Genomic DNA, 13166 nt, shown 5'->3' with positions numbered 1-13166 from the left:
AGACCACTGTAACCTGCCCTGGGTACAGTCTGAATCAGACCACCCTAACCTGCCCTGGGAACAGTCTGAATCAGACCACTGTAACCTGCCCTGGGTACAGTCTGAACCAGACCACTGTAACCTGCCCTGGGTACAGTCAGACCACTGTAACCTGCCCTGGGTACAGTCTGAATCAGACCACTGAACTCCTCCACAGTCTGAATCAGACCACTGTAACCTGCCCTGGGTACAGTCTGAATCAGACCACTGTAACTTGCCCTGGGTACAGTCTGAATCAGACCACTGTAACCTGCCCTGGGTACAGTCAGACCACTGTAACCTGCCCTGGGTACAGTCTGAATCAGACCACTGTAACCTGCCCTGGGTACAGTCTGAATCAGACCACTGTAACCTGCCCTGGGAACAGTCTGAATCAGACCACTGTAACCTGCCCTGGGTACAGTCTGAATCAGACCACTGTAACCTGCCCTGGGAACAGTCTTAATCAGACCACTGTAACCTGCCCTGGGTACAGTCTGAACCAGACCACTGTAACCTGCCCTGGGTACAGTCTGAATCAGACCACTGTAACCTGCCCTGGGTACAGTCTGAATCAGACCACTAACATGCCCTGGGTACAGTCTGAATCAGACCACTGTAACCTGCCCTGGGTACAGTCTGAATCAGACCACTGTAACCTGCCCTGGGAACAGTCTGAATCAGACCACTGTAACCTGCCCTGGGAACAGTCTGAATCAGACCACTGTAACCTGCCCTGGGTACATTCTGAATCAGACCACTGTAGCCTGCCCTGGGTACAGTCAGATCACTGTAACCTGCCCTGGGTACAGTCTGAATCAGACCACTGTAACCTGCCCTGGGTAAAGTCAGACCACTGTAACCTGCCCTGGGTACAGTCTGAATCAGACCACTGTAACCTGCCCTGGGTACAGTCTGAATCAGACCACTGTAACCTGCCCTGGGAACAGTCTGAATCAGACCACCGTAACCTGCCCTGGTTACAGTCTGAATCAGACCACCCTAACCTGCCCTGGGAACAGTCTGAATCAGACCACTGTAACCTGCCCTGGGTACAGTCTGAATCAGACCACTGTAACCTGCCCTGGGTACAGTCAGACCACTGTAACCTGCCCTGGGTACAGTCTGAATCAGACCACTGAACTCCTCCACAGTCTGAATCAGACCACTGTAACCTGCCCTGGGTACAGTCTGAATCAGACCACTGTAACTTGCCCTGGGTACAGTCTGAATCAGACCACTGTAACCTGCCCTGGGTACAGTCAGACCACTGTAACCTGCCCTGGGTACAGTCTGAATCAGACCACTGTAACCTGCCCTGGGTACAGTCTGAATCAGACCACTGTAACCTGCCCTGGGAACAGTCTGAATCAGACCACTGTAACCTGCCCTGGGTACAGTCTGAACCAGACCACTGTAACCTGCCCTGGGTACAGTCTGAACCAGACCACTGTAACCTGCCCTGGGTACAGTCTGAACCAGACCACTGTAACCTGCCCTGGGTACAGTCAGACCACTGTAACCTGCCCTGGGTACAGTCTGAATCAGACCACTGAACTCCTCCACAGTCTGAATCAGACCACTGTAACCTGCCCTGGGTACATTCTGAATCAGACCACTGTAGCCTGCCCTGGGTACAGTCAGATCACTGTAACCTGCCCTGGGTACAGTCTGAATCAGACCACTGTAACCTGCCCTGGGTAAAGTCAGACCACTGTAACCTGCCCTGGGTACAGTCTGAATCAGACCACTGTAACCTGCCCTGGGTACAGTCTGAATCAGACCACTGTAACCTGCCCTGGGAACAGTCTGAATCAGACCACCGTAACCTGCCCTGGTTACAGTCTGAATCAGACCACCCTAACCTGCCCTGGGAACAGTCTGAATCAGACCACTGTAACCTGCCCTGGGTACAGTCTGAATCAGACCACTGTAACTTGCCCTGGGTACAGTCTGAATCAGACCACTGTAACCTGCCCTGGGTACAGTCAGACCACTGTAACCTGCCCTGGGTACAGTCTGAATCAGACCACTGTAACCTGCCCTGGGTACAGTCTGAATCAGACCACTGTAACCTGCCCTGGGAACAGTCTGAATCAGACCACTGTAACCTGCCCTGGGTACAGTCTGAATCAGACCACTGTAACCTGCCCTGGGTACAGTCTGAACCAGACCACTGTAACCTGCCCTGGGTACAGTCTGAACCAGACCACTGTAACCTGCCCTGGGTACAGTCAGACCACTGTAACCTGCCCTGGGTACAGTCTGAATCAGACCACTGAACTCCTCCACAGTCTGAATCAGACCACTGTAACCTGCCCTGGGTACAGTCTGAATCAGACCACTGTAACCTGCCCTGGGTACAGTCAGACCACTGTAACCTGCCCTGGGTACAGTCTGAATCAGACCACTGTAACCTGCCCTGGGAACAGTCTGAATCAGACCACTGTAACCTGCCCTGGGAACAGTCTGAATCAGACCACTGTAACCTGCCCTGGGTACAGTCTGAATCAGACCACTGTAACCTGCCCTGGGTACAGTCTGAATCAGACCACTGTAACCTGCCCTGGGTACAGTCTGAATCAGACCACTGTAACCTGCCCTGGGTACAGTCAGACCACTGTAACCTGCCCTGGGTACAGTCTGAATCAGACCACTGTAACCTGCCCTGGGAACAGTCTGAATCAGACCACTGTAACCTGCCCTGGGAACAGTCTGAATCAGACCACTGTAACCTGCCCTGGGTACAGTCTGAATCAGACCACCCTAACCTGCCCTGGGAACAGTCTGAATCAGACCACTGTAACCTGCCCTGGGTACAGTCTGAACCAGACCACTGTAACCTGCCCTGGGTACAGTCAGACCACTGTAACCTGCCCTGGGTACAGTCTGAATCAGACCACTGAACTCCTCCACAGTCTGAATCAGACCACTGTAACCTGCCCTGGGTACAGTCTGAATCAGACCACTGTAACTTGCCCTGGGTACAGTCTGAATCAGACCACTGTAACCTGCCCTGGGTACAGTCAGACCACTGTAACCTGCCCTGGGTACAGTCTGAATCAGACCACTGTAACCTGCCCTGGGTACAGTCTGAATCAGACCACTGTAACCTGCCCTGGGTACAGTCTGAATCAGACCACTGTAACCTGCCCTGGGTACAGTCTGAATCAGACCACTGTAACCTGCCCTGGGTACAGTCTGAACCAGACCACTGTAACCTGCCCTGGGTACAGTCTGAACCAGACCACTGTAACCTGCCCTGGGTACAGTCTGAATCAGACCACTGAACTCCTCCACAGTCTGAATCAGACCACTGTAACCTGCCCTGGGTACAGTCTGAATCAGACCACTGTAACTTGCCCTGGGTACAGTCTGAATCAGACCACTGTAACCTGCCCTGGGTACAGTCAGACCACTGTAACCTGCCCTGGGTACAGTCTGAATCAGACCACTGTAACCTGCCCTGGGTACAGTCTGAATCAGACCACTGTAACCTGCCCTGGGAACAGTCTGAATCAGACCACTGTAACCTGCCCTGGGTACAGTCTGAATCAGACCACTGTAACCTGCCCTGGGTACAGTCTGAACCAGACCACTGTAACCTGCCCTGGGTACAGTCAGACCACTGTAACCTGCCCTGGGTACAGTCTGAATCAGACCACTGAACTCCTCCACAGTCTGAATCAGACCACTGTAACCTGCCCTGGGTACAGTCTGAATCAGACCACTGTAACTTGCCCTGGGTACAGTCTGAATCAGACCACTGTAACCTGCCCTGGGTACAGTCAGACCACTGTAACCTGCCCTGGGTACAGTCTGAATCAGACCACTGTAACCTGCCCTGGGAACAGTCTGAATCAGACCACTGTAACCTGCCCTGGGAACAGTCTGAATCAGACCACTGTAACCTGCCCTGGGTACAGTCTGAATCAGACCACTGTAACCTGCCCTGGGTACAGTCTGAATCAGACCACTGTAACCTGCCCTGGGTACAGTCTGAATCAGACCACTGTAACCTGCCCTGGGTACAGTCAGACCACTGTAACCTGCCCTGGGTACAGTCTGAATCAGACCACTGTAACCTGCCCTGGGAACAGTCTGAATCAGACCACTGTAACCTGCCCTGGGAACAGTCTGAATCAGACCACTGTAACCTGCTGCCCTGGGTACAGTCTGAATCAGACCACCCTAACCTGCCCTGGGAACAGTCTGAATCAGACCACCCTAACCTGCCCTGGGAACAGTCTGAATCAGACCACTGTAACCTGCCCTGGGTACAGTCTGAACCAGACCACTGTAACCTGCCCTGGGTACAGTCAGACCACTGTAACCTGCCCTGGGTACAGTCTGAATCAGACCACTGAACTCCTCCACAGTCTGAATCAGACCACTGTAACCTGCCCTGGGTACAGTCTGAATCAGACCACTGTAACTTGCCCTGGGTACAGTCTGAATCAGACCACTGTAACCTGCCCTGGGTACAGTCAGACCACTGTAACCTGCCCTGGGTACAGTCTGAATCAGACCACTGTAACCTGCCCTGGGTACAGTCTGAATCAGACCACTGTAACCTGCCCTGGGAACAGTCTGAATCAGACCACTGTAACCTGCCCTGGGAACAGTCTGAATCAGACCACTGTAACCTGCCCTGGGTACATTCTGAATCAGACCACTGTAGCCTGCCCTGGGTACAGTCAGAATCAGACCACTGTAACCTGCCCTGGGTAAAGTCAGACCACTGTAACCTGCCCTGGGTACAGTCTGAATCAGACCACTGTAACCTGCCCTGGGTACAGTCTGAATCAGACCACTGTAACCTGCCCTGGGAACAGTCTGAATCAGACCACCGTAACCTGCCCTGGTTACAGTCTGAATCAGACCACCCTAACCTGCCCTGGGAACAGTCTGAATCAGACCACTGTAACCTGCCCTGGGTACAGTCTGAATCAGACCACTGTAACCTGCCCTGGGTACAGTCAGACCACTGTAACCTGCCCTGGGTACAGTCTGAATCAGACCACTGTAACCTGCCCTGGGTACAGTCAGACCACTGTAACCTGCCCTGGGTACAGTCTGAATCAGACCACTGAACTCCTCCACAGTCTGAATCAGACCACTGTAACCTGCCCTGGGTACAGTCTGAATCAGACCACTGTAACTTGCCCTGGGTACAGTCTGAATCAGACCACTGTAACCTGCCCTGGGTACAGTCAGACCACTGTAACCTGCCCTGGGTACAGTCTGAATCAGACCACTGTAACCTGCCCTGGGTACAGTCTGAATCAGACCACTGTAACTTGCCCTGGGTACAGTCTGAATCAGACCACTGTAACCTGCCCTGGGTACAGTCAGACCACTGTAACCTGCCCTGGGTACAGTCTGAATCAGACCACTGTAACCTGCCCTGGGTACAGTCTGAATCAGACCACTGTAACCTGCCCTGGGAACAGTCTTAATCAGACCACTGTAACCTGCCCTGGGTACAGTCTGAACCAGACCACTGTAACCTGCCCTGGGTACAGTCTGAATCAGACCACTGTAACCTGCCCTGGGTACAGTCTGAATCAGACCACTAACATGCCCTGGGTACAGTCTGAATCAGACCACTGTAACCTGCCCTGGGTACAGTCTGAATCAGACCACTGTAACCTGCCCTGGGAACAGTCTGAATCAGACCACTGTAACCTGCCCTGGGTACATTCTGAATCAGACCACTGTAGCCTGCCCTGGGTACAGTCAGATCACTGTAACCTGCCCTGGGTACAGTCTGAATCAGACCACTAACCTGCCCTGGGTAAAGTCAGACCACTGTAACCTGCCCTGGGTACAGTCTGAATCAGACCACTGTAACCTGCCCTGGGAACAGTCTGAATCAGACCACTGTAACCTGCCCTGGGAACAGTCTGAATCAGACCACTGTAACCTGCCCTGGGTACAGTCTGAATCAGACCACTGAACTCCTCCACAGTCTGAATCAGACCACTGTATCCTGCCCTGGGTACAGTCTGAACCAGACCACTAACCTGCCCTGGGTACAGTCTGAATCAGACCACTAACCTGCCCTGGGTACAGTCTGAATCAGACCACTAACCTGCCCTGGGTACAGTCTGAATCAGACCACTGTAACCTTCCAAAGGAAAGCAGACCCAGACAGTCTTTTTTCTCTCCCTCAGGATGGAAAGTTACAATGCATTCAAAGAACAGACAGAGGGAGGGATGGATGGAAAGAGAGTGAGGGAGGGATGGAGAGAGTGAGGGAGGGATGGAGAGAGTGAGGGAGGGAGGGAGGGATGGAGAGAGTGAGGGAGGGATGGAGAGAGTGAGGGAGGGATGGAGAGAGGGAGGGAGGGTCCAGATTGGTCAGTGCTGATGAAAGCAGCAGGCTGAGGGAGGGATGGAGAGACGGAGGGATGGAGAGAGGGAGGGAGGGAGGGATAGAGGGAGGGAGGGATGGAGAGAGGGAGGGAGGGAGGGATGGAGAGAGTGAGGGATGGATGGAGAGAGTGAGGGAGGGAGGGAGAGAGTGAGGGAGGGAGGGAGGGATGGAGAGAGGGAGGGAGGGTCCAGGTTGGTCAGTGCTGAGGAAAGCAGCAGGCTGAGGGAAGGATGAAGGCATCTGGACAAAGATTAAGGGCTCTCTCTTGCGCCCCCCTTTCTCTCTCTGGTTGCTAAGGGACTTTGAGGCTGAGTCGGGGTCACTTCACCTTGGAGGATCGCAGACAGCCGTCACTATGGTTACCACATTGGAACCCCCTCCATGTCCCCCCAAACCCACCTGCCGCCTCCATGCCTTCCTCAATTTTTTTGGAATGGGGCCGTCCCGTTCTAGCCGACCCTTCATCCACTGTTCCAATTCCACCACCATCTCTCTCACATGCCAGGAGAGTGTCTGTTGAGACAGAAACCTCCCCAGGCCACATTTAACAGAAAAGAAGACAAGCTGTACTGCAGTGCTGGATATGGGAACCAGGTGTGTGTTCCCAACAGCTACGGAGGCAGAGATATAGAGGAAGCCATGAAAGAAATACAAGTCCCTTTAAAACAGTGGTGAAGCCTGCTACTGAGTGTTAAAACAGTGGTGAAGCCTGCTACTGAGTGTTAAAACAGTGGTGAAGCCTGCTACTGAGTGTTAAAACAGTGGTGAAGCCTGCTACTGACACGGTGTTAAAACAGTGGTGAAGCCTGCTACTGACACGGTGTTAAAACAGTAGTGAAGCCTGCTACTGACACGGTGTTAAAACAGTAGTGAAGCCTGCTACTGACACGGTGTTAAAACAGTAGTGAAGCCTGCTACTGACACGGTGTTAAAACAGTGGTGAAGCCTGCTACTGAGTGTTAAAACAGTGGTGAAGCCTGCTACTGAGTGTTAAAACAGTGGTGAAGCCTGCTACTGACAGTGTTAAAACAGTGGTGAAGCCTGCTACTGACAGTGTTAAAACAGTGGTGAAGCCTGCTACTGAGTGTTAAAACAGTGGTGAAGCCTGCTACTGAGTGTTAAAACAGTGGTGAAGCCTGCTACCGACACGGTGTTAAAACAGTGGTGAAGCCTGCTACTGACAGTGTTAAAACAGTGGTGAAGCCTGCTACTGACAGTGTTAAAACAGTGGTGAAGCCTGCTACTGACAGTGTTAAAACAGTGGTGAAGCCTGCTACTGACACGGTGTTAAAACAGTAGTGAAGCCTGCTACTGACACGGTGTTAAAACAGTAGTGAAGCCTGCTACTGACACGGTGTTAAAACAGTAGTGAAGCCTGCTACTGACACGGTGTTAAAACAGTGGTGAAGCCTGCTACTGACACGGTGTTAAAACAGTGGTGAAGCCTGCTACTGACACAGTGTTAAAACAGTGGTGAAGCCTGCTACTGACACGGTGTTAAAACAGTAGTGAAGCCTGCTACTGACACGGTGTTAAAACAGTGGTGAAGCCTGCTACTGACACGGTGTTAAAACAGTGGTGAAGCCTGCTACTGACACGGTGTTAAAACAGTGGTGAAGCCTGCTACTGACAGTGTTAAAACAGTGGTGAAGCCTGCTACTGACACAGTGTTAAAACAGTGGTGAAGCCTGCTACTGACAGTGTTAAAACACTGGTGAAGCCTGCTACTGACAGTGTTAAAACAGTGGTGAAGCCTGCTACTGACACAGTGTTAAAACAGTGGTGAAGCCTGCTACTGACAGTGTTAAAACACTGGTGAAGCCTGCTACTGACAGTGTTAAAACACTGGTGAAGCCTGCTACTGACAGTGTTAAAACACTGGTGAAGCCTGCTACTGACAGTGTTAAAACACTGGTGAAGCCTGCTACTGACAGTGTTAAAACACTGGTGAAGCCTGCTACTGACAGTGTTAAAACACTGGTGAAGCCTGCTACTGACAGTGTTAAAACACTGGTGTTATTTTACAGTTTGGCTGCTACAGACACTGTGTTATTTTACTGATTGACTGCTACAGACACGGTGTTATTTTACAGTTTGACTGCTCGTCATACAGTGGCCTGAAGTTTTGTACCACTGGGTTTCTGATGTTTGTTGTATTGGCTTGTCTGAGCTTAGAGCTGTGGTTCTATCCATGTTGCTTTTCAGTAATATCACTTAGAGCTGTGGTTCTATCCATGATGCTTTTCAGTAATATCACTTAGAGCTGTGGTTCTATCCATGATGCTTTTCAGTAATATCACTTAGAGCTGTGGTTCTATCCATGTTGCTTTTCAGTAATATCACTTAGAGCTGTGGTTCTATCCATGTTGCTTTTCAGTAATATCACTTAGAGCTGTGGTTCTATCCATGATGCTTTTCAGTAATATCACTTAGAGCTGTGGTTCTATCCATGTTGCTTTTCAGTAATATCACTTAGAGCTGTGGCTCTATCCATGTTGCTTTTCAGTAATATCACTTAGGAGCTGTGGTTCTATCCATGTTGCTTTTCAGTAATATCACTTAGAGCTGTGGTTCTATCCATGATGCTTTTCAGTAATATCACTTAGAGCTGTGGCTCTATCCATGTTGCTTTTCAGTAATATCACTTAGAGCTGTGGCTCTATCCATGTTGCTTTTCAGTAATATCACTTAGAGCTGTGGTTCTATCCATGTTGCTTTTCAGTAATATCACTTAGGAGCTGTGGTTCTATCCATGTTGCTTTTCAGTAATATCACTTAGAGCTGTGGTTCTATCCATGATGCTTTTCAGTAATATCACTTAGAGCTGTGGCTCTATCCATGTTGCTTTTCAGTAATATCACTTAGAGCTGTGGCTCTATCCATGATGCTTTTCAGTAATATCACTTAGAGCTGTGGTTCTATCCATGTTGCTTTTCAGTAATATCACTTAGGAGCTGTGGTTCTATCCATGATATCCTCATGAAGGCTGAGAAACATTAACATGCCATAACCATATAATTGGAAAACAGGGCAATAGAAAGATTTTGTATTGCGTACTGTACACAGGAGACCATGGAAAAGGTTGTGGGAAACAAAATATTTTTGATGCTACACATAAAAAGTTAATGGCTCAACACAGCAACAAAAAAAAAACCCATTGGAAAATAGAACATGAACCAGATGTGTTCCTTGCAGCAAAATACTGCTACATGCACCGTATACATTAAAAGGGGCAATCAGCTATTTAAAACAATAACAAAGCCAGATCCTGCCACTGTTTCTGTTAAAAGATGAGAGATTGACATTTTTTCCAGCCCAAGCACTATTTCATAGAGCTATGGATGCAAGAACGGACTATCCACAATATCAACATTATATACTGAACAAAAATATAACACAATTATGTAACAATTTCAAAGATGTTACTGAGTTACAGTTCATATGAGGAAATCAGTCAATTGAAATAAACTCATTAGGCCCTAATTTATGGATTTTATATGACTTGGCAGGGGTGCAGCAATGGGTGGGCCTATGCATTCCCAGGCCAACCCTGGCTGGGGAGCCAGGCCCAGCCAATCAGAATTAGTTTTTCCCCACAAAAGGTCTTTATTACAGACAAAAATACTCTTCAGTTTCATTAGCTGTCCGGGTGGTTAGTCTCAGATGATCCTGCAGGTGAAGAAGCCAGATGTGGAGGTCTTGGGCTGGCATGGTTACATGTGGTCTGCGGTTGTGAGGACGGATGGACGTACTGCCAAGTTCTCTAAAACGATGTTGGAGGCAGCATTCAATTCTCTGGCAACAGCTCTGGTGGACATGTCTGCATTCAGCATGCCAATTGAACTCTCCCTCAAAACTTGAGAGATCTGTGGCATTGTGTTGGGTGACAAAACTGCACATTTTAAAGTGGCCTTTTATTGTCCCCAGCACAAGGTGCACCTGTGTAATGATCATGCTGTTTAATCAGCTGCTTGATATGCCACATCTGTCAGATGGATGGATTATCTTGGCAAAGGAGAAATGCTCACGAACAGTGATGTAAACACATTTGTGCACAACATTTGAGGTAAAATAGTATTTTTGGTGCGTATGGAAAGTTTTGGGGATTGTTGGACCAACACTACATATTGCATTTATATTTTTGTTCAGTATAGTTGTATATTTTGAGCTGTGCTCCTAAAAAAGTGTGCAAACGTCTTGTAGAATCTACACCCACAGCTTGCATTCTCCAGATATATATATTTTTAATGCAGTAGTTTGATGCTCTGAAATGCGATAATTTGAGTGACCTGTGAAGGAATATTTTGTATTTGTGCTTTTCTAATAACCAATTCGACTGGGTTCATGCAAGTGACTGATTGATCGTGCCTGGGAGGAATCCTCACCATCAGTATAAGCAATTTGGAAGTATGCCCAGAACATTGTTTTGAGAATGGAAAAGGATATCTCACTTTCAAGGTCTCAGCGTGGAGAAAAGAGGCCTCTCGTGAGGTATTTGTCGGTCACATGCATGAAGTTAATGATGAATAAATATAAAGCATGCTAATATAACTTGTCTGTGTAAGCAGTATATGAGAGGACTAACGGGACTGCCCCGGCAGAGCTTCCGACCGACGTGTACTATGGTGCATTAAGTTTGTTGGAACCACTCCAGCTTTCTGATAATTCATTTAATATTGACTTCAGGTGTCCCTGGTGGTAATTTCAACAACAGACCATTCAAAAGTTCCAACATAGAAAAATGGATAAGAGAAAAACATAGCCTTAGGTAATAAATACTCTTCACATTAAAAGAGTAATACTATTGCCATGTGTTTTTCATTGAGGCCATATTGCATACAGACATAGATATAAGGTTGTCATGACATTGCAATGGTAGCTCATGTTAAGATATGTGAAACAGTCCTCGGAATCTGAAGGCCAACAGATCTGCTGGGGTCCAAGTCGCCCACAGAACCTGAAGGCCAACAGCTCTGCTGGGGTCCAAGCTGCCCACAGAACCTGAAGGCCAACAGATCTGCTGGGGTCCAAGCTGCCCACAGAACCTGAAGGCCAACAGATCTGCTGGGGTCCAAGCTGCCCACAGAACCTGAAGGCCAACAGCTCTGCTGGGGTCCAAGCTGCCCACAGAACCTGAAGGCCAACAGATCTGCTGGGGTCCAAGCTGCCCACAGAACCTGAAGGCCAACAGATCTGCTGGGGTCCAAGCTGCCCACAGAACATGAAGGCCAACAGATTTGCTGGGGTCCAAGCTGCCCACAGAACATGAAGGCCAACAGATCTGCTGGGGTCCAAGCTTCCCACAGAACCTGAAGGCCAACAGCTCTGCTGGGGTCCAAGCTGCCCACAGAACCTGAAGGCCAACAGATCTGCTGGGGTCCAAGCTGCTCAAAGAACCTGAAGGCCAACAGATCTGCTGGGGTCCAAGCTGCCCACAGAACATGAAGGCCAACAGCTCTGCTGGGGTCCAAGCTGCCCACAGAACCTGAAGGCCAACAGATCTGCTGGGGTCCAAGCTGCCCACAGAACCTGAAGGCCAACAGATCTGCTGGGGTCCAAGCTGCCCACAGAATATGAAGGCCAACAGATCTGCTGGGGTCCGTGTGCGTTGCACCCAGTGTTACAGTTAACAAAAGTAACGTGGTACTTTACAATATTACTTCACATTGTAACTCCTTATATAAAACTCGCTTTGTTATTTTGCGTTACTTTCACGATAAATTATCTTTCATTATACATTCACTAGTTTCTCTTTTCATCTGCTTAAATTAGCCAAATACACTGAGTGAACAAAACATTAGGAACACCTGCTTTTTCCGTGACAGACTGACCAGGTGAAAGTTGGGATCCCTTATTGATGTCAGTGTAGATGAAGGGAAGGAGACAGGTTAAGGAATGATTTTTAGACCTTAAGACAATTGAGACATGGATTGTGTGTGTGTGTGCCATTCCAAGGGTGAATGGGCAAGACAAAATATATAAGTGCCTTTGAACTGGGTATGATAGTAGGTGCCAGGTGCACTGTTTACAGTGTGTCAAGAACTGCAATGCTGCTGGGGATTTCTCGCTCAACAGTTTTCCCGTGTGTATTAAGAATGGTCCACCACCCAAAGGACACGCAGTCAACGGCAGGCCAGTGGTCGAAAAACAGGTCATTGATGAAAGAGGACAGACAGACAGTCCAGTACAACATTGGTGTCCAAAGACCCATAAAATAATGCGCAACTTGTCGCACCTTGACATGAATGGGGCACGGTAGCCAATCACCTTCGAGAGTTCCACTTCTTTCAGCATACAAAAAAAAGAAAAACTGTAGTTGAAGGAACAAAAACACTAGAGAATTGGAAAACATTGGGCTGATGAATCCCGGTTCCTGCTGTTTCACGCTGATGAGAAGACTTAGAGTATAGAGAAAACCACGAGTACATGCATCCATCATGCAGCGTCTCAACATTGCAGGCTGGTGGTGGTGGTGGTGGTGTGATGGTATGTTTCCATGGCACACATTGGGCCTCTTGATGAAAGTGGAGCAATGTTTTGAATTCCACAGGATGTCTAAAACATCATTGCCAATCAGGTGCATCCTTTCACGGCAGCAGTGTATCCATCTGCAAATATATATATATATTTTTTAGCAGGATAATGCCCCATGCCACAAGGCTAGGATTGTCCAGGAATGGTTGCACGGACATGACAGTGAATTCAGTTTACGGCAGTGTCCTGCCCAGACACCAGATCTCAGTCCAATTGAGCATCTGTAGGGATGAGA

The 13166-nt window shown here is 48.9% G+C and overlaps 1 protein-coding gene across 4 annotated transcripts in view; it reads right to left on the bottom strand.

The window, feature by feature from the left end:
* Positions 1-13166, bottom strand: part of LOC109867880 (ras-specific guanine nucleotide-releasing factor RalGPS1) — a 274063-nt gene that overhangs the window by 40213 nt on the left and 220684 nt on the right. The window lies entirely within an intron of this gene.

Source organism: Oncorhynchus kisutch, linkage group LG23 (assembly GCF_002021735.2).
Source record: "Oncorhynchus kisutch isolate 150728-3 linkage group LG23, Okis_V2, whole genome shotgun sequence".
NCBI lineage: Eukaryota > Metazoa > Chordata > Actinopteri > Salmoniformes > Salmonidae > Oncorhynchus > Oncorhynchus kisutch.
This window is presented reverse-complemented; position numbering and strand designations above follow the sequence as displayed.